This window comes from Lygodium microphyllum, chromosome 22 (genome assembly GCF_053477565.2).
Source record: "Lygodium microphyllum isolate KBCC chromosome 22, Lygodium_microphyllum_v1.1.10, whole genome shotgun sequence".
In the NCBI taxonomy this organism is placed as follows: domain Eukaryota; kingdom Viridiplantae; phylum Streptophyta; class Polypodiopsida; order Schizaeales; family Lygodiaceae; genus Lygodium; species Lygodium microphyllum.
The window spans coordinates 117,556,609-117,575,706 of NC_141156.1; the positions used below are offsets into that span (position 1 = coordinate 117,556,609).

Here is a 19,098-nt window from a genome sequence, read left to right on the forward strand (position 1 = left end):
TTTGAAGATTGTGTATTGTAGTACAATCAAAGAGTGGAATCATACCATCTATTTTTTTTAAATATGACCCTCCACATCCTAAGCTTTCAAGTAGTGGTAACAAGTACATGTGCCAAGTTTCATGAAAAGAAATGTGGAATGACAAAGACCACTTTGGAATATTACTTTGATTTCATCATGGGATCAACTATGCTTGTCCTTTTGGTTTTTAAAAATTCCCTTTTTCTTAACAATTACAAATAATTGAGTGCCACTCCATTTTATTCCAATATCTTGTAGCGTACACTTTGATAACAATTGACTTATAAACTAATCCTATTTTAATCAAAAAACACATACATGTGATTGGATCCAAACTATGTTGTTGATTGTAAAACTTAACATCTCGATCATGGAAAGTTTGTTTCATCTGTCTCTCCTTTCTCAATGAATCCCTTGATCTATCCAAACTACAACATAGGAGAGCAAAGTATTTGCATATGGTAGGTATCAAGAAGTATGCTAATAGTAAGCTCCCGAAAATGATGGATTTCCCAACATCTCGAGCAATTTGTTTGTGCATGTTACTTAGTTTTGCACTAGTAAGGGAACAAATCGAGACACAATTTTTTGCTTTTCATGATCAAGTCATTGAGCATCAATGATGTCATTATTTTTATAAAAAATGATGAGAGTATCCTACAACCACCATTTACTTTGATTCCCTTAAACATATGTTGCCCAAGCCTACAATCACAATTACTTCATAGAGTTGCTCAAGGCCCACAATCATTGTTGCCTTATTGAATTCTTTTGTATTCTAACCTCTCTAATTCTCTCTCCTTGACCTACTAAGAGAAAATAATTTGGGTCAAGAATTCAATCTTTGTTTTGCAAAAATTTATGCTACAAATAACATATATTTCTTAAAAAGACCCAAATTATCTTTTGTACAATGTTATGTTAATAACAAATAGAGTTCATGAGATTGATTCCATAGGGGATGGAGCATGGCATGTGATGTAAAAATGAGGGTTTTCAGAAAGAGGAAGGGTATGTTTTGGGCATAATTTGTGACACATGGTCCATCTATAGGGGGCATATAAGCATTTGCTCCACATATTTGGCACATGTATGTGAGAAATCCTTATGATTAAAGGGAGTCCCTTGGGTTTAATCCACACATGGCTTAACTTCATGAAAGATCATGTACTTGTATTATGGTTGTATAACATGTTTCATTCTTCATGTCAAGCTTGCTTAGTGTGGTCTAAATTTATTTCCATGTGATTATGCAAGTGATTTCTTGAATTGGGAATCTTCACCTAATTGATTCTAAATGATTAAATGGATTTGAAAAACCAAGAGTCTTTGTAAGGTGGTGTGCAAGAAAACACTACTCTTTCAGTTAGATCCTCAACTTGCATCCTCACATTATGTTGTTTAAGAGTGATAGGAACCATTCGGGTAGATAAACAATTAGTTGGATGCAAGTTTTACCTTTCTCAAGCCACTTGGAGAATGGGACAAAGCTTCATACTTGAAAACAATGAATGAGAAATACACATGTACAATTGATCTAGCTATAAAGCAATTGTGATGAATACCAATTAACTTTGTTTCTTGCATAAACATTTCCACTTACCCATGTTAACTCATAATCGAAGAGATTCTCTTGTGCATTCCATGAAGGAACCACATAGCAAGAAAATTTGCCAAATTGCAACCCTAGTTCAGAAACACTTTTCATATGTATTGAATTTTTGTGTCAATAGAGAAAGCTCAATGTTTACATTCTTGATTGAAGAGTTGTAAAGCTCACTTTGAAAGTTATTATGAAATGTACCTAAAAAAGTGGATGCTTCCTTAATTGCATTTGAAAAGACAAAATACAACTAGTTATTGAGTTTGGTCAACTTTTTTGCAAGTAATAACTTGGTGCATTATAAACTAGAGAAAATAAACATAGATGTCTATAAATTTGATTGTGTTAAGTTAAGATTTGAAGTTGCTTGATTTTAGATACTTTAAAATAAGAATTACCTATAGTGAATATGATTTAAAGATTTGCATAAAGTTATATAGAGTTGAGACATTAGTAATTATAAACTTAAAGGCTTCCAAAATTACCACATTTTAAAATATTTCAACATTCTCAAACAACTATAGCCCTTGTTATGCACATCTCACCATTAACTACAATGTAAAAAAGAGAGTAAGGTAAGGACTATATCTATTCAAGGACAAGCCACATAAAAATTATGGTAGGAGAATGCTAATTCTATCAAGATTGGAAGAGATCTATCCATGTAGAAAGGAAAACATAAGGTTTCCCATAAGAAACTTGCTAGGAAACCTTTAGTAGAAAAATGTGTTTATACATTTGGGAGTACAACTTCAAGGGCTTCCTTGATTGTGGAAACATGTAGATTATGCAAGATGATCAATGTATTTCATGGATTAGGTTTATATACTCAAAAAGAAAGCTTCTTTATGCATTTTGGAATACAATTTGGAGGACTTCCTTGATTGTGGGAAGGAATAGATTATGGAAGAAAATGTATTTCATGGATTAGGGTTACATACTCAAAAAGAAAGCTTGTTACATGCAAGTCTTTGCTTAAAAGAACTAAGCTAGATGCATTTGCTTTATAATATGATGTGAAATGAGGTAGTGCTGATATTTTCATAACTTCATCTTTGGGTATGAGTGCTTTTTGTCAGCTTGTATGAGAGATATAGGAGATACAACCATTATTATTAACAATATTCCAAGGATTGTTAAGGTCATTTCTTGGTATACATTTCATGATTGGCAAAGAGGTGGTCAATTTTTGTTTTTGGGGTATTCATCCAACATCTGGTTGAGAGAGCATGCTACCAAGTAGTTCTTTAGAACAAAATTTAATATCAAAATACCTTATTGATGGAAATTGAAGTTTGACAAATAATGATGATGAAAAGTCGCATGGTAGCTCATGGACACAAAAAGCATTTTCTTGTGAGTATAGCCTCTCTTAGTAATCATTTTAATGCTCCCTTTTACTAATAGAATAAGCATGTGAACTTAACATGGATGGGAGCAAAGTTGGATGTGTTAATTTAACTCAAGTGGTTGGTGGTTTGCTCGTAACCCAAAGCTTATGGTTCTTTTTGAGGCTCATGCTTCTAATCATTCCCCTCTCTCTTAGTATGCTTCAAGATTGTAACCATTGCATAAATTCTGATGGTTCACCCTTATTGAGTCTTTTGTAGTCAAGTTGAACAAGGTGTGAGGGAAGACATTTCATGTCTGTCACCCTCGGTAATATTGGGAGAGAGGTGTATTGCTATGCTCATTGTGCTTTCTAAAAGGCATGGCCATGATTTGGTTCCTAGTAGAAGATATGTTGTTGCTACAACTTTAAGGTTTCTAGATGTGGTACTTTCTTGTCTTACTTCTAACCATTTTGGTGATGGTGTGTCCCTTTAGCTCTTATAAGATTGTGAGTTTTACCTTCAAAGTTAAGCACATCATTGTATTGGGGATGCAGAAAGCTCCATTTGAGAAGCAAGTGGGATGCCCTTAAATTTAGGCAATAGAAAGACACTATCTAAATGATTGAAGATGAAGATGGATGTTGTAAGAAGGTTGAATGAGGACACTACTAAGGTGTTGGACACACTTGGCATCCATTTTTGGGACAATTTATAGTGGCCCTAAAGACAAAGTTTTTGGCTCATGATTTTTAAATATCCTCCCTCAAAAAGTTACTCCCTCTACTACACTACTTTTGGATCACCCCTTCTCTTATGATGAAGTATATGAACTTCAAAGAGCATGAAGAAAGGAAAGTCATTACATCCCAATGGACTTGTTGTTGAATTTTTCCTTACTATGTGAGAATCCTAAAATAATGATTTGTGCAATTTAATTAGTAGTTTTAAATGTTGTGGTTCTATTTTTAGTTTTGTCCATGTTGACTTGTGAAACTTATACCTACATCTTTGGATAGATTTAAGCAAAGAGAATGGATGCCATTGACCATGTTAAATATTTATTATTAAGTGACGTCAAAGGCTCTTGCTCAAAAGATTACACCTATACTTCCTAGTTTTCTTTATTGGAATCAAATGTTGCTCTATTTTTTGTGCTAGATGCAATCATGAATCTTTATCTTATCATTTACTATGTGATGGTTAGTCAACAAGACCTTGACATTCGATGAAGCTTATGGTACGATCGATTGGCAATATATTTTAAATATCCTCCATGCGCTTTGGTTTGGTGAGAAACCATTTGTGGGTTCGTTCTTCCATATGGTAGACTTTTCCCTAGTTATCCAATTGTAATGATAATTCAACTATTGTTAGAGATAATTAAGTTATTGTACCCAATGGAAGTTTATGAGCAAAAATTTTTAATTTTAAAGGTATATTGTCAACAAATACAAGACATAGTAGCTCAATCTCAGTTGGAATAATCCTCTTCAATGGGTTAAGGATTTGGGATTCCAAACTATTCAACTAGGAAATTTTTTGGTTGTAGATCTTGAGTCAATCCCAACATTTAAAACTAAGTATGGTTTTACTAATAAGGAAGCTTTACACTGCAAGGATAACTTTGCTAGGTGACAAGGGCAGCAATCTTAATGATAAGTCTTGGAAATGATGGCAAGTGTATATAAGAATATCTAGTATACAAGGAATGTTTTCATTTTTGGGAGAATCAAAAGTTTTTAAACTTAATTTTTGGGAGAATCAAAAGGCTTTTAGCTTCCAATAATAATTACATAGTCTTTATCATGATTTAGGGGTCTTTGTTATGAGAGGTAGTTGTTTACAATCACACACAATTGTTTAAAAGCTTGTTAACATCTTTTAATTACTCTAATGGGGCCATGCCTTATTTTTGGATTGATGAATACACATCTCTTTTCACATTATAATAACTCATAATTTTACCTTTCGACATATTCACATCCTCTTTTGCTTAAAAAGAGTGTTTGTTTTATGTTCATGCATAGTATAGTTCCTCAATGTGAGGGAAGTTCCATATTAAATATAACTAAATAAAATAGGTATAGATATTCTTGATCTTTTTTATCTAAGGTTTAATTCCACTAGCTATGTCTCCAAGGGAAATGAGATTTGAGTTATGAAAGAAAGGTATAATGGATGTGAGAATGTGCAAGATGTGCAAAAGTGTAAGAAGATCACGTTGAGAAACTAAAAAGTTATTCCCATTGTAAGATTTTACTTCAAGCTATGGAGAATTGCCATTGGAAACACGATGTGGCCAAAAAATTGTGGTTCAAAGCAGACTAATAGCTAGGCCTTCAATAAAATATTACTTGGATGCAAGCTTCTTACAAACTTTTTGTTCTTACCTTTCTTCCAATTTGACATGGTTCAAAAGCTTGTGATGAATTATCATTAGCACCTGCTTGATCAGGCAAGGCAAGGCATCACAATGAGTTGTTGTGAGCAAAGTGAAGTGGAACAAAGGCATCTAAAGTATGCTTGTATTACTATATTCATAGTGCATAGAACCCTTAGTTTTGGAGGCAATTCTTAATAAGCTTAATGGTAATTGGATCTCCCTTTGTTTTGAAGTGTGGCATTGATCGTAGAGAGAGAGAGAGAGAGAGAGAGAGAGAGAGAGAGAGAGAGAGAGAGAGAGAGAGAGAGAGAGAGAGAGAGAGAGAGAGAGAGAGAGAGAGAGAGAGAGAGAGTGTGTGTGTGTGTGTGTGTGTGTGTGAAGACAAAGTTACACCTTTTTGTTGGAGTTATTCCATCTATATTGTGTGAGTATAAATAAGAGAAGAAGGAAAAAGTCCGACTTATGATGTAGTTGATGACTCTAGGAAGGATAATTTTTTGTGAAGTTAAAGGTGGGATACACAAGGAAAAGTGCATAATAAGGAAAGGAATCTTAGGCATTTGTTGTTCTTGGAGAAAGAGAAGGAAATTTGAGATATGTAAAGGAATGTTATGATATGGCCAACAAGAGAAACGTTTACAAACTAGAAAAACTAAAAGGAATTTGGGGTAAAGAAATTGTCAATCGGGAATGACATGAATGGAATGGTTTTTCGTTACTAGAGAGCAAAGTGGCAAACTTATGTAGCATGGCTATGAGAGATCATAATAAGAAGCTATGCCACTTGTCAAAGGACCAATGATCTATCTTGAGATTACATAATAAGAAGCTATGCCACTTGTCAAAGGACCAATGATCTATCTTGAGATTACATGAGATATCACTTTGATGTGATTCAATTTGCCTCATCTCAAGCTTTTAGAACACAAAAGTTATTCACATGAATTAACACTTTCATCGACTGGTGTGGCGTGCACGCATGCTATATTGATGTCTCTTTTTTGGGTTGTTGGACCTTATTTACTTTAGTTTCATGCAATACTATCATGCTTTCCTAGGCCCCAAGTCCCCACTTTACCTAGGGCCATGCATCTCATGAATTGATCACGTGAATTATTATTAGTCTATTAGTCATGATGGAGTATTGCATGCCAACCATGCTTCAAGTTTCAAATTTGATCTGATGTTGCTTAAAGGTATGCCACACCTAGATGATAACCTTTTAAAGGTACTATGCATGCATATCATAGTTGCAATTCAAAATTCTAAAAGTGACCCTCTCGCAAAAAAGAGTGTAGTTATGTTTCCTTTCTTCAAGTACTCAAGTGACATGACTTTACACGAGCATCAATTATTTAACAAACGACAATAAGGGAGAGAAGATTGTGACTTTGCTTGTGCAAAAAGCTTCATGAGATCATGAACAAGGCTTATGGCTTATGGTGCTACAATGAGTTCTTGGATAGTTTACTTTCCACGATAGTTTAGATTCATACAAAGATTATCAATTCGACCCATTATAATGATGTCACTTGATTAGCATTTATTCAAGTTACTTGCATGGTCAATACATATTGTGCTAGTATATATATTCATACATTCACATTCTATCCTCACATGTTAAGAAATAGTACAAAAGCAATAATCTCATTGTGATATCTTAATTCAACTAATTGAGATGCGCATTAAGTCCATTGTTTACATTGACAAGTCAAGATTACCTCATATTGTAGATAAAATGTTAATGTAGATATTGTATATGAACTCGGTGTGATAAAGGTTTTTCTAATGGTTCTTTAAGCGAATATAGTATGCTCAACATTTGATGACTAAATTTGAAAATTTACTTGACATTGACACCCAAACTTGGATTTATTTCACATAGCACAATAATATACATTGATTAAGAGTGATTACGGTGTAGAGTAGATATTCTAGGATAACTAATGTACTAGTTTGTTGACTAGCTACAACATAGTTATTGATCATCAAGCAACATAATGCTATGTCTCCAAATGCACCATAGTTCCTAAAAGAGGGGTATCCATCCACTATTTTAGGGTTTGGGTATCTAAATGGCTAGATTAATTGTGATTTTCTTTTAAAGATTCAATCTCCAATGGCATGAACAAATTGAGATAGATTGCCCCTTGGGAAAGAGAGGGCATGCATCATTATCTCCTTTCCAACAAGGTCTCAGGGCATTGTGTAGTTGCTAAGACCTTAACCAAAGTTTGGACTAGTGGGGGTGGTGGAAAACACATCCATGCTTCTAAGAGAAAACCATTCTCAATGTTGACATTCTATTTGAATTCTAGCTTTTCATGGAAGTTTCAAATAAGGAAAGGGGTAGAATGGGAAAGTCCTCCATCACCTTGTAATTATCAAGATAATTATGGGCTAGAATTCCTAGCCTTTTAATGACTTTTCTTATGAAGGGGAGAGGTTCTCTTTTACCTTATAATATTGGGGACTGAATGGTTAGACAATTGATAAAACTCACAACCAAGCACTTGGATAAAGCTCATTTCAAAAGCAAATTTGTTAAACATTGGTTGTGGAAATAGAAGGATCATTTGAAGCATTTAAAGGCTTGATGACATTGGAAAATATAGCATGTATTCTTTCAACATTAGGAGCTTAAATGAAAGGCAATAAATGCAATTAAATTTTTACAATATGATGGGTGTTTCAAATTCTCCTTTAAGACTCCTTAATCATCTTTTTCAAATTATCTAGTTTAGGGGGAAACATCGAATAAATGATTCTTGTTCTCTTAAGCACTAAGGAAGTTAAATTTAGCTCAATTTCTTTTGGGACAATCATTCTTCCTTATGACCTCGTAAGGTGAAGATCAATACTAAATAGGGTTCACAATAATAAATAACCTCGAGAATGATGCACATCATGTGACATTGTCAAAATTGCACATAGAAATGTTAGCTTAGTGTATCCAAAGGCTCCCCAATCTCACTAAATTCTAACTAAAGTCTCATGGCCTCATCAAAGATATTGATTATCCTCTTGCAAGTGTTTGGTGGTGATGGCCAAGGTGACTCGATCCCATTTAGCCCTTTATTCCCCAACATGGTAGAAACCCTCATGTGAACTAGAAAAGAGTTGGGGAATTTCCAACCATTTGTAACATGGTCATGAATGACATTGTGATTCATGAATGACACTATGATGGTGGCATAAAAACTAGTTACATGTCATGCTTTACCTTGTTATAGAGGACCTTGTTGGAATCTTGTTCCATACCATATGTGAGCGGGGGGATTGGATGCATGTTAGCCCCACTTGCATAAATGAGCATTAACAAATGTTAGAGGCCACTTTTCTATGTCTTAAGGTTGGAAAATCCAATCAATTTTGAGAGTTTGACAAACAATTTGAAATCCTTAACTTGACTACTATGTTCACCTGTCCAAATGCAAGGTTGTGCTCATACCTTAGATACCCATGTTTGTGCTTGTGTGACTCAATGGAAGCTTGTTGTGTGAGGTTGTGGGCACCATAGGATTGTAGAGGTGGGACAAGATGGCTTGAGGTATACATGTTTGTGCTAAAGTGTAGAAATAAACTAAGTTTGTCTTTGATATGTTAGAGAAAACAATCTTACTAGCTTATCATAAACTAAGTTTGTCTTTGATATGTTAGAGAAAACAATCTTACTAGCTTATCATAAACTAAGTTTGTCTTTGATATGTTAGAGAAAACAATCTTACTAGCTTATCAAAATCCGATGATGGTCTTAAAAACACTCGATTTCCTAGTGGTCTTCAAACCCCATCATTATTGAGATAATTGGGTAATAATAAGGATAACTAAGCCCCGTTACAATAGCTTCATATAAGTAGAATTTTCCATATAGGTAATAGTCTTGCATATCAACATTCATGTACAAGAAGTTCTTACAACCATTCCATGCACATGCAAATTCATTAAGGATTATTGGCTACTTAGCCTCGAAAAACATGTTGTAAAAGTAAATTGTGAAATTCGACTATTTTAATCCATGCAAGTAAAATTCACTTGCATGGGGGAATAGCTCTCAAAGTTCCTTCACAAGCCAATAAAACAAATAAGCCAATGACATCTTACCAAACTAGTAATCTAACAAAGTTTGGAGGTACAATTTGGGGAGGTGACACAATTGATTGAGGTAGGCCCATGCTATGGGTTGGCTTGGCTTTTCTTTAGAAGTCTTGCAAACAAGTAATTTTAGTTGGGGTTCAAGAAGTACTTTAGTTAAACTATACATAGATTCTTCTCCTTTCATGTTGACAAGGAATTTCGAAATTTAACTTGAATTTTTCCATATGATGAGACGAACTTATCTTTTCCCAAATCGGGGCCAGAGTCTTTTCCCGATCTGCCTTAGGTGCCCTTCCCATCATCGATATATTGTTGGGTTTATCATGGTAGGGGCCAAAGTTTTATGTTCACTTACAAGAAGTTTTTCACAGTTTCCCATGTGGGAAAAATGGCTCTTTTCCTTTGTTCTTTGATAGATTTGTCTAAAACTTGTTGTGACTTAACTTGTAACAAGTCATGAAAGTCGAGGAGAGGACCAAGCGTGGGGGGTGGCTCTATTAGGATGGCAACCTGCGGTAGCCGGCGACCATCCACCGGGCCACTGACACGTCATCCGGAACTTCACACGTTGGCGGCTGAACAGGCAGGGCAGACAACAAGCGCCACAAGGAGTTTATTATATTCTCTCTCTCTCTCTCTCTCTCTCTCTCTCTAGGCACGAAAGGGGAGGTCAATTCCCTGTCATGATGATATGATCATGATCATGATCATGAGAGAGAGACAGAGAGTACATTTACAGATGAGACGGTGGTTTGTGCGTCATCGGGCAGTGGACCTTGCTTCAGGCAAATGTACTCTCTCTCTCTCTCTCCTCTGTTCTTCCCGAATCCCATGTATCTCTCTCTCCCTCTGCGCCCCGCATTTTTGTCCTTCTCTGCGGCATGCCAACACGATGAAGCGATTCGTCACACACAAGGGTCGCATCCATCGTACAAGCCCCAAGGGGTCGATTGATTCCCATTTGCAAGAAGCTACAAACATCGCTTATCAGTGATCAACCCAAGGACTAGAGACACTCCCCGTCCCCCAATCCGTTATGTAAATGGAAGTACCCAGCTAGTATCACTCACCGGTGAAGTGGCATGGTACCTTATATGATCGCATTGAAGGGAACTTATGAGCTTCACGCATATTGGCACATATGCTTTTGCCAGTACATGCATTTGGGCGTGTGTGGTGAGAGAAGGTCCATGCACACGCCTGTTGCGTGCCTTGCGCTTCTGGGGCTGCCATGCCTATGACTCATGATGAGATGCATGATAATAAGGTACTATCCACCCACCACCCCTACGTACACTCACACGCACACATAGACAGGACAGATGCACAGAGAGAGAGAGAGAGAGAGAGAGAGAGAGAGAGAGAGAGAGAGTACATCTGATTATTCTTTAATTCAGCAACCTTTACGAGAAAAAAGAAGAAGAGAGGGACAAACGTTCATCATCCTCGTCACTTGAATTATGCTGTTTTCCCCATACAAGGAAGAATCAGGACTCAAAGCTCTCTGTCTCAGGTGCTGCTCATCAAGTAATAACCGTCCACTTGCATACGTTCATTTGACCCCTCACAAATGGAGTTTTGCTTGGACACTTGCATGCATTCATTGACAGGTCAGTGCAGCCTATCACTCTTTTTCTTCCGACTACTGTAAAACCGTGTCTTGCAGTGTCATGGGTTCATGCGTTTGTAGGCCCTTTGGAGATAATAGTTCAATCTAAAGCCTGCACTAAAACTTGTCATTGCCTGAATGCTTCTACAAATCAAAGTTGTATGGGCTACAGGAGCCATTTAGGATTTAAATTCTAACCTTTGGGGAGCTAGTCAGACAGCGATCTTGATCCGCCCACCAATTGGCTGCCTGGCCGTTCATGGTCGCTTGTAGGTGTATCTGCTCTGTTTCAGGTGGCTTGTGTTATCCAATTGGATTATAGGGAGTCTTGTAAGTCAAACATCTCTATTGCCCATAACTTCCTACTATCTCCAAGTCATAGAGCTATTATTCCTTGGTTACTTGATTGCCACTGATGAAGATGTGGTGTTTGGACTTACTGTCCCTCCAATACCTCAGCACACATATAAAGGGGCATCCAAACACTTTGAGATCCACAGTGCTTCTGCCCATGAACGCCTTGTGAGGTGTCATGTGTGGAGCACCAATCTGAGAGACTGTTGTGGGCATGAATCAGAGTTGCTACTGCCTCAGCTCCCTATGCTCGAGCATCATCAAAACCATCTCTATAAGCTGTCTTACCCCCATAACCTCACCGTTTTCCAATGGTGTGTGCAGCATGCCAGTACCAGTTAATGCCCTATGAATGTCACAAGTAGAGCAAAACTATTGAAGGCAGACAAGTAAAGTTTAAAGTTACCAGTAAGAACAACTGTAGCTGTCCTATCTATGTGGGAACAATCATATATCCTGTTAAGAGTTTCAGACTTGGGCTTCAAGAAGAAGCTGCAGCTACACCCAGAAAAGCCATTAACAATCAGCGTCAAACGAATGCCTTTGTCCAAGGAGATAGTGTGTACGTGGGACAGCACAAATCTGTGTGGACAGGCTCCGTTAAGGGGGTAGTGGCTGTCCTGGCATTCTTCTTGAGAATGGTTTTTAGGCTTGATTGCCCCTAAGGTAATTCTTGCAACTTAAAGGAGGTTGTGCCCTTGTTTTGGGTAATTCCTCAACAAGCTGGGAAATCTTGGAAAGAATGAATAAATTGATTGACGTTAGACAGATAGCAAACTCGTGCCCTACTAGCCTGCATGAATTTTGAAGGTGTCCAAAGTGGGCATGCCATAATTGCCCTGAAGTGGATGAAGCTCTAGCTATTGCAAGCATTGTGGTAAGGTTTCACAACCCATGCCCCTATGATTGATGTTTGCACAGGCTCTCTAGTCTGCTTATCCTCGATGGTCTCACTGCCCACGAGTTGAAGGTGACACAGGTCAGCAAAGTGACCCTTATATCCTCCAAGGTTGTTGCCGGAGAAGCAAGAGGGAGTGTGGATGCTGAAAATGCTGCAGTAGAAGCTTATACTAGTGAAAATGCCAGGCTGCAAATGGCTGGAACAGGAAGCTCAGCAGACAATAGGGAAGGACAAAATGATTGCTGATTGCTTCATGGCTCCAGAGATCTCCAGCCAGTTGCCTAGCTGTCTGGGACTGCTCCAAATGGCCCAACTTTTGGAGACTGTTATGGGATAAACGAAAAGTGCAAGGTGAGGCAGGAGGCTATGAAAATGCACCAGGAACCAGTGAAATGTAGCAATAGGAAAACATAGAACAGCCAAATGCAGCAGTAAATAGCACAGTAGAAGGTTCAGGCCCAAAATGCAGCTATAGCAGTTTGAAAGACAGCAAAACTTAGCTCACACAAGCTCAATCACAGTGGTGATCATGCATCAATTTGTTGGAGTGCAGGGTACATGAATTAGCAAACAATATAAGCATGAATGCAAATGCACAAAACCAAGCTGCATGGACGAGTGAGTTCTTGAGCAATCTGTTCAAGAGTATGCAAAGCGCATTTCCAAGATAATGCTAGGGAAGTAGTAGGAAGGATAATGATAGATCCGTCTGCCAAGAAACCATCTGGCTATGTTTATCCATGCCAAAAGCTAAGTGGGCCTGCCTAAACTGCCTAGGGTAAGTTTGTGCCAAAGAAAATAACATAGTGGAATAGAGCTCCTGATATGTCCTACCAACTCAAAGATGGCTCATAGGTAGGATGTGGCCATACTACTAAGTTTGGTTTTGGGCTGTGATGGTTTAGCTAATCAGGTTATCAGAGCATCATTCTACATGGTGATACCGTGCGGAACAAAGAATCCCTATGTTCCTCCATGCAGTTTGTTCTTGAATTGACCATTTAGGAAGGTAAGCTGGCTTGTTCAACCCTTGAGGGCTGTGCCACCCCTACTTTGACTAGGCTAGGACCCCACCTATACCAGCAAGGAGAGAGAGGGTATTTGAGGTGAGAGAGCCAAACAAAGGAGAGAGAGAGATGAGTTAGAGAGAGAAAAGCATATTGAGGAGCGAGAATATGATTTCTAACAATGAATGATTGCCAAGTCTGAAATTCAGTAACTTCATGGAGTACTACCATTTTTAGAGGTACTGCACCCCTAAAGTTCTCAACTCTAAGTTAAGAGTTGTCAAATAAACCAGCCACACACTATTGAACTTGACTATGTGAACTTGCGCAACTAAATTTACTTGGGCATGGCTTGGCTCAACATTTAGTCACATATTCATTATAATGGCCAAGTAAATTTAGGTTGCCATGGCACTCATGAAATCACACCTTTATAATGCCCAAGTAAATAAATGCATCATAAAGAAAATGCTGATGAGCATTACATGTAGCCATAAATTCAGGTTTCCTAGCAATGAGTGCGCATCCTTAGAAATGAAATGCCTTAGGCTATGAGCCTTGTCACCCGAGGTATGTGCAATGCTAATACCCTCTCTTAGATCATGGTTGCTAAGTACAATAAAATATACAATGATGAAAGACCCACCATAGTACATACAATAATGACAATCAGATAGAACCATGGATACCCAAGCAGTGGGTGATCAAGCCACCCGCAAGGTGCCATGGGAAGACATTGATGTTGATGTTGATCATACCAAGCCTGATTCATGCTTAAGTAGCATTGAGGTCATATGATGGAAATTGATGGGTGTAGTCAATGTTTGAGCTCATAAGGCATTTGCAACACCATCAAACTCTAGAAGCCGTTTGTAGAGAATATTGCCCATAGGGATGAGCTTTGAGAAGAGCAAATCGCAGGTTGTGAAGCTGATCTTGGATCTATGTCATTTTGAGAAGGAATGTTTGAATTGTATCAATCACCTCAAACCAGAGAGGGTAACAACTCTCATGGTCAAAGGAGCCTCATACATAAGCTGGAGCTTCTCCCACAGTCTAAAGATGTCTTGCAGGAGGTAAATGTTGGTAAGGCTTCCTTCTAGATGCATCAAAGAAGAGCTGAATATGCCTTGGCATTGTCATTGTCCCAATCAAGGATTGCTTCCTCATAGTTGTCTTCATCCCACTGGATGGAAACTAAGATGGTTTTTAGGGATGCAAGGAAAATCTTAAATTGATATACTAAGGTCACTTCTACACAAACCAAGCTTTCATCATGGATCTTGAGGTTAGATAGTCAGGGCCTTCAAGCTTCTCATGAGTGCCACAAGAAAGGCATGGGTTGTGTGGGCAACTAGTAGAGTGCTCCAATCTCCCTCCAATAAGATGTAATGTGCTTGTATGAATGAATGATATGCAGTGGAGGAGAGGCAGCCAATAAGTAGGTTTGAGAGAGAATAGGCACTTATGATGGACAGCCCAATACCACGAGTTCAACTGTTCAAGAAAAGAGAGTAGTTCAGACAAGAGAGAGAACAGAATGTGGAGTGTAATGAATAGAAGCATGAAACCAACACGTGTAATCCTTCCCTTCACAATGTCAATCTGGCTGAAAAAACAGGCATGAAGAAGCTGATGCCCATGAGAAAAAAGACAAAGAAAACTGGGTGCACACAAGATCAAAACATGAGCAACCGAAGCATAATTGATGTCTGGACAGTGAAAACACAGGCTGCAGCAGACAAATAATGCAGGGTCAGCACTGAAGATGCAGAGAAATCAGGCGCCCAGCTGCTGAAAACTGCTATCCAGCTATGAAAGTTGACACTTAGATCATTCAGATGAGGTAGACTTTAGAGCAGTTACGAAGTGGGCTCAGAGCTGAAACAGCAACCAGCACCAAAACCAAGATACTTGGGATTTTATACCCTGCCGGAATGGTGTGGAGCAATGGAAGCAAAGAGACAAAGCTGATAGAACTGCAATAACCACAAAGAACCAACTGTATTAGTATTATATGTATCTTGGGTGATAGGGCTCATAACTAGAGTTCATTTCATTTTTGAGGATGTGCATTTAATACTAGTTGTCTTGTTATTTAGGATGTATTTATCTAGCCTATTTATTGGTTGCCTCTCCTCTAGTGCATATCATTCATTCATACGAGCACATTGTATCTTGATGTCATCCTTAGCCACCAAGGCAAGCACAATGCGAAGAGTAGTCAATTTCATCATAGGTGAAAAGTTCTCATCAAAGTCCACACCTTTTCTTGCTTAAAACCCTTGGTTTGTACTTCGGTTTAGCATCACTTGTCGTTGCATTCTAGTGCTAGTGATGTAGTCATCACTCATGACTCTCTAACTCCAAAGAGGGAGTGTGAGAGGGTGGTGAGGTTGGATAGTTGAGCCTCATCTTGAGTATAGAGTTGCAAAGAGGATATTCCCTCATGCATTGTTGACAGGCTTTGAGAGTTGTTATGATTCTTCTCTATTTTGAGGATTTGGTATGATTGACATCGACATTAGATTCTCTCCAAGGCACCTTGGTGGTGTTGCTATGATTCTTCTCTATTTTCAGGAGTTGGTATGATCAATATCGATGTTAGGTTCTCTTTGAGGCACCTTGGTGGTGGCCCAATCACCCATTGCTTGGGTATCCATGGTTCTATACTGATGGTCTTTGTTGTGTGGACTATGATGAGTCATTATTATTGCATCATTGTATCACGTTGTGTTAGTAGATTAGTCATCTCACGAGTGAGTCTGTGTATGGTTTAGTGGGCTTGGCACAACATTTTATATATGCATTTTTTTGGCGCCTATTTTATGAGTTTTTGGTCATTTTATGCTAGCCAACATGATTATTTTATTATTATTTAGCTGGCTGACTTTTTGTTGATTGTGGTCTATTTATTGGCCACTATTTCCTCCTCAATCATTGTTAGCATACTCAATTACTCGTTGGTTCTATCGGAGAGGGGGAGGGAGCCAATGCCAGTTTCCACTTAGCTTTGGCAACTCATTGTTGTACGTGACTGTCTCATTTTTTGTATATGGATTTCATTTTTGGAGCATATCTTTGAATTCTCCATTTGCAATGTTTTTTGTTCTCTCTTTTTTCTTTTTTCTTGCGTTGTTCAATCTATTAAAGTAATCTTCCATGCCTCCATTGTTGTACCTACTTTTGACAATCGCCCACAGTCCTAGTTCTCGCCTTTATACTATTTTTTGCCTTTCTTCTTAAGTTGCCGATGTTTGACCCTTTTTACTTTGGTTCATGGATTTCTTGCATATCTCTTCAACAAGAAACTACCCATAATATCATTGTGTGAGAGAGAGAGGACAGATCGCTTAGCTGAGAGTACACAATTGATAGTGAAGGAGTGTGAGAGTGAAGATACGACTCCCAATGCAAGTATCAAAGAGTAATGTGTAAGTACAAAGTACAACCCTTAAACCTTAGGGTTGTTAATGTGCATTCACACTCGAAAGGTGTAAAACACGACAAGTATTCGAACTGTGTAACATAAGTACATAAAATAAAGAAGAATATAACTAGGGGAAAAACCTCTCATAAGGAGAGTAAAAAGTGCCCCAGTGTCCTACTAAGATCATCGACACTCCTCTATGAGCGTAGGCGTGAGTCAAACCTAACAAACCCCCCATGGAGTGAAGAGTGATCAGCATACAAGGATCATCCACCAAAGGAGATCAAATTTAAAGCATTGCGGAATGCTTCAAATTTGTCACGAAGAAGAGCTCTAGTGAAGATGTTTGCCACATTACTAGTGGTAGGACAGTAGACGCGGTTGATATCTCTTGCATGTAGCCTCTCTCTGACAAAGTGATAGTGGATCTCTATGTGTTTCATGCGTGCATGAAACACTGGGTTCCATGCCATTGCAATGGCACTCTGACTGTCAGTTAAACAAAGGAGTAGGCTTCGTGATAGATACATCAAGATTAGCCAACAAACGTCTCAACCATACACATTCAACTATGGTAGTGAAAGCTGCCTTTGTATTCAGCTTCACAAGAGGATGTGGCAACAATGGATTGTTTCTTGCTGAGCCAAGAGATGCAAGATGAGCCAAGAAAGAAACAATTTCCACTTGTAGAGTGACATGAATCAAAATCACCAATCCAATCTGAATCACTATAAGAATGTAGTTGCAGTGGTCCCACCTTGGTATTAAGCAATCCGAGAGTCCTAGTCCCCTGCAAGTAACGAAAAACACGCTTCATAGCTTGTCAATGTGACATGCGTGGGCTATGCATATATCTGCTCAAGGCTGAAACTGCAAATTGAATATCTGGCGCTTAATGAACCCTTGGCTGAGTAAAAAGGCATCAAATTTTTCATACCAAGCTCGGGGAGCTTGCTTCAAACTAGACAAAATCTCTTTTAGCTTGTATACCAAGTGTTCAGATCCCTCAATTGCAAAACCAATGGGCTGTTGTACATACACTTTTCTTGAAGTTCCCCATGTAAAAATGCAGTCTTGACTCTTGATATCAAGCTGGTGCATAGTCCAATTCTTTCTCTTTGCAGTCTCATTTTGCTATGGAGTATATGCAGTAGTATTTTGATGGACAATGCCTTTCTGCTTCAAGAAATGATTTAGCATGGAAGACATGTATTTTCCTCCTCAGTCCGAACAAAAAGTCTTAATCCTGCAGCCAGATTGATTTTCAGCAAGTGCAACAAAAGCCAAAAATTCATTATACACCTCTCACTTTTTCACCAATGAGTAGACCCAACAAAAACGAGTAAAGTCATCAATGAAGGTGACGAAATAATACCAGCCACCCAATGACTTTGTCTGCATAGATCCACATACATCCGAATGCACAATCTGTAATTTGGCGGTTGCCTTAAAAGCAACATCACGAGAAAATGAGAATTGATGCATTTTTCCCAAAATGCATCCCTTACAAATATGGTCAGGAGGTCTCTCCAAGAGAGATAAGCTATCTAGCGTCTGTGTATCCTGCATGACTATCAAATTGCCATAGTTGACATGCCTCATGCGAGCATGCCATAACTTTGCCTATGACATAGCAAGAGTAAGAGCAGATGCTAAATAGACCGATTGATAAACCGAATAAGCATCTAACTCATAGAGTCCATGACATAATGTGCCAGTCAAAACCAAAGTCATGAATTCGTTATCCTTGACCATACATTTGTCGTCATTAAATGTGATATGCATACCACACTTTGCCAAAGAAGAAATGGACAACAAATTCTTCTTTATGTCTAGCACATAAGGCATCCTGTAAACAGAGAATAGAGCCATCAATGGCTGTCAACACAATCTCCCCAATACCTCTAATTGGTTAAGATGCATTGTTGTTACACTGCATTGACTTGCCAACAGGAGCTGCAATAATAGAGGAAAACAAATCCTTGCGGGATGTAATGTGCCGAGAAGCACCACTATCAAAAAATCAAGTACTAGCATCCTCAGTAGAGCTAAATGCTCTATTAGCCCAAGAAGAGTCATAATTGCAAATGTAGAAACAATAGTCACGGTCTACAATAAAAGATGTGGACTTAGTAACAGTAGAAGGTGCATTAGAAACAGACATCTCTGACTCCTCCTTTTTCTCCTTGGCTATGCACTTTTTACATTCTATGATGTAATGACCTGACTTCTTGCAATAGTGGCTCTTGCCCTTCTTGGCTTGCATGCCCCCCTGTTTCTTGCTGATCTATGAAGTACCTAAACTCCCAGAACTCTGTGGAGCATTTTTAGACTAGCTGCCCTTGCCCTTCTGCCTTG

The 19,098-nt window shown here is 38.3% G+C and overlaps 1 protein-coding gene across 5 annotated transcripts in view; it reads left to right on the forward strand.

Annotated features, from left to right (window-relative positions):
* The first annotated feature begins 10,100 nt into the window (after nt 1–10,100).
* Nucleotides 10,101–19,098, forward strand: part of LOC148017545 (B3 domain-containing protein Os07g0679700-like) — a 54,940-nt gene continuing 45,942 nt past the window's right edge. For 2 of the 5 annotated variants that reach the window (XM_087663490.1, XM_087663487.1), the window contains exons 1-2: nt 10,101–10,706; nt 10,837–11,049. The gene's annotated coding sequence lies outside the window, so the exon portion shown is untranslated. The remainder of the gene's footprint in view (nt 10,707–10,836; nt 11,050–19,098) is intronic. The other 3 variants (XM_087663488.1, XM_087663491.1, XM_087663489.1) reach the window with 3 other exon arrangements.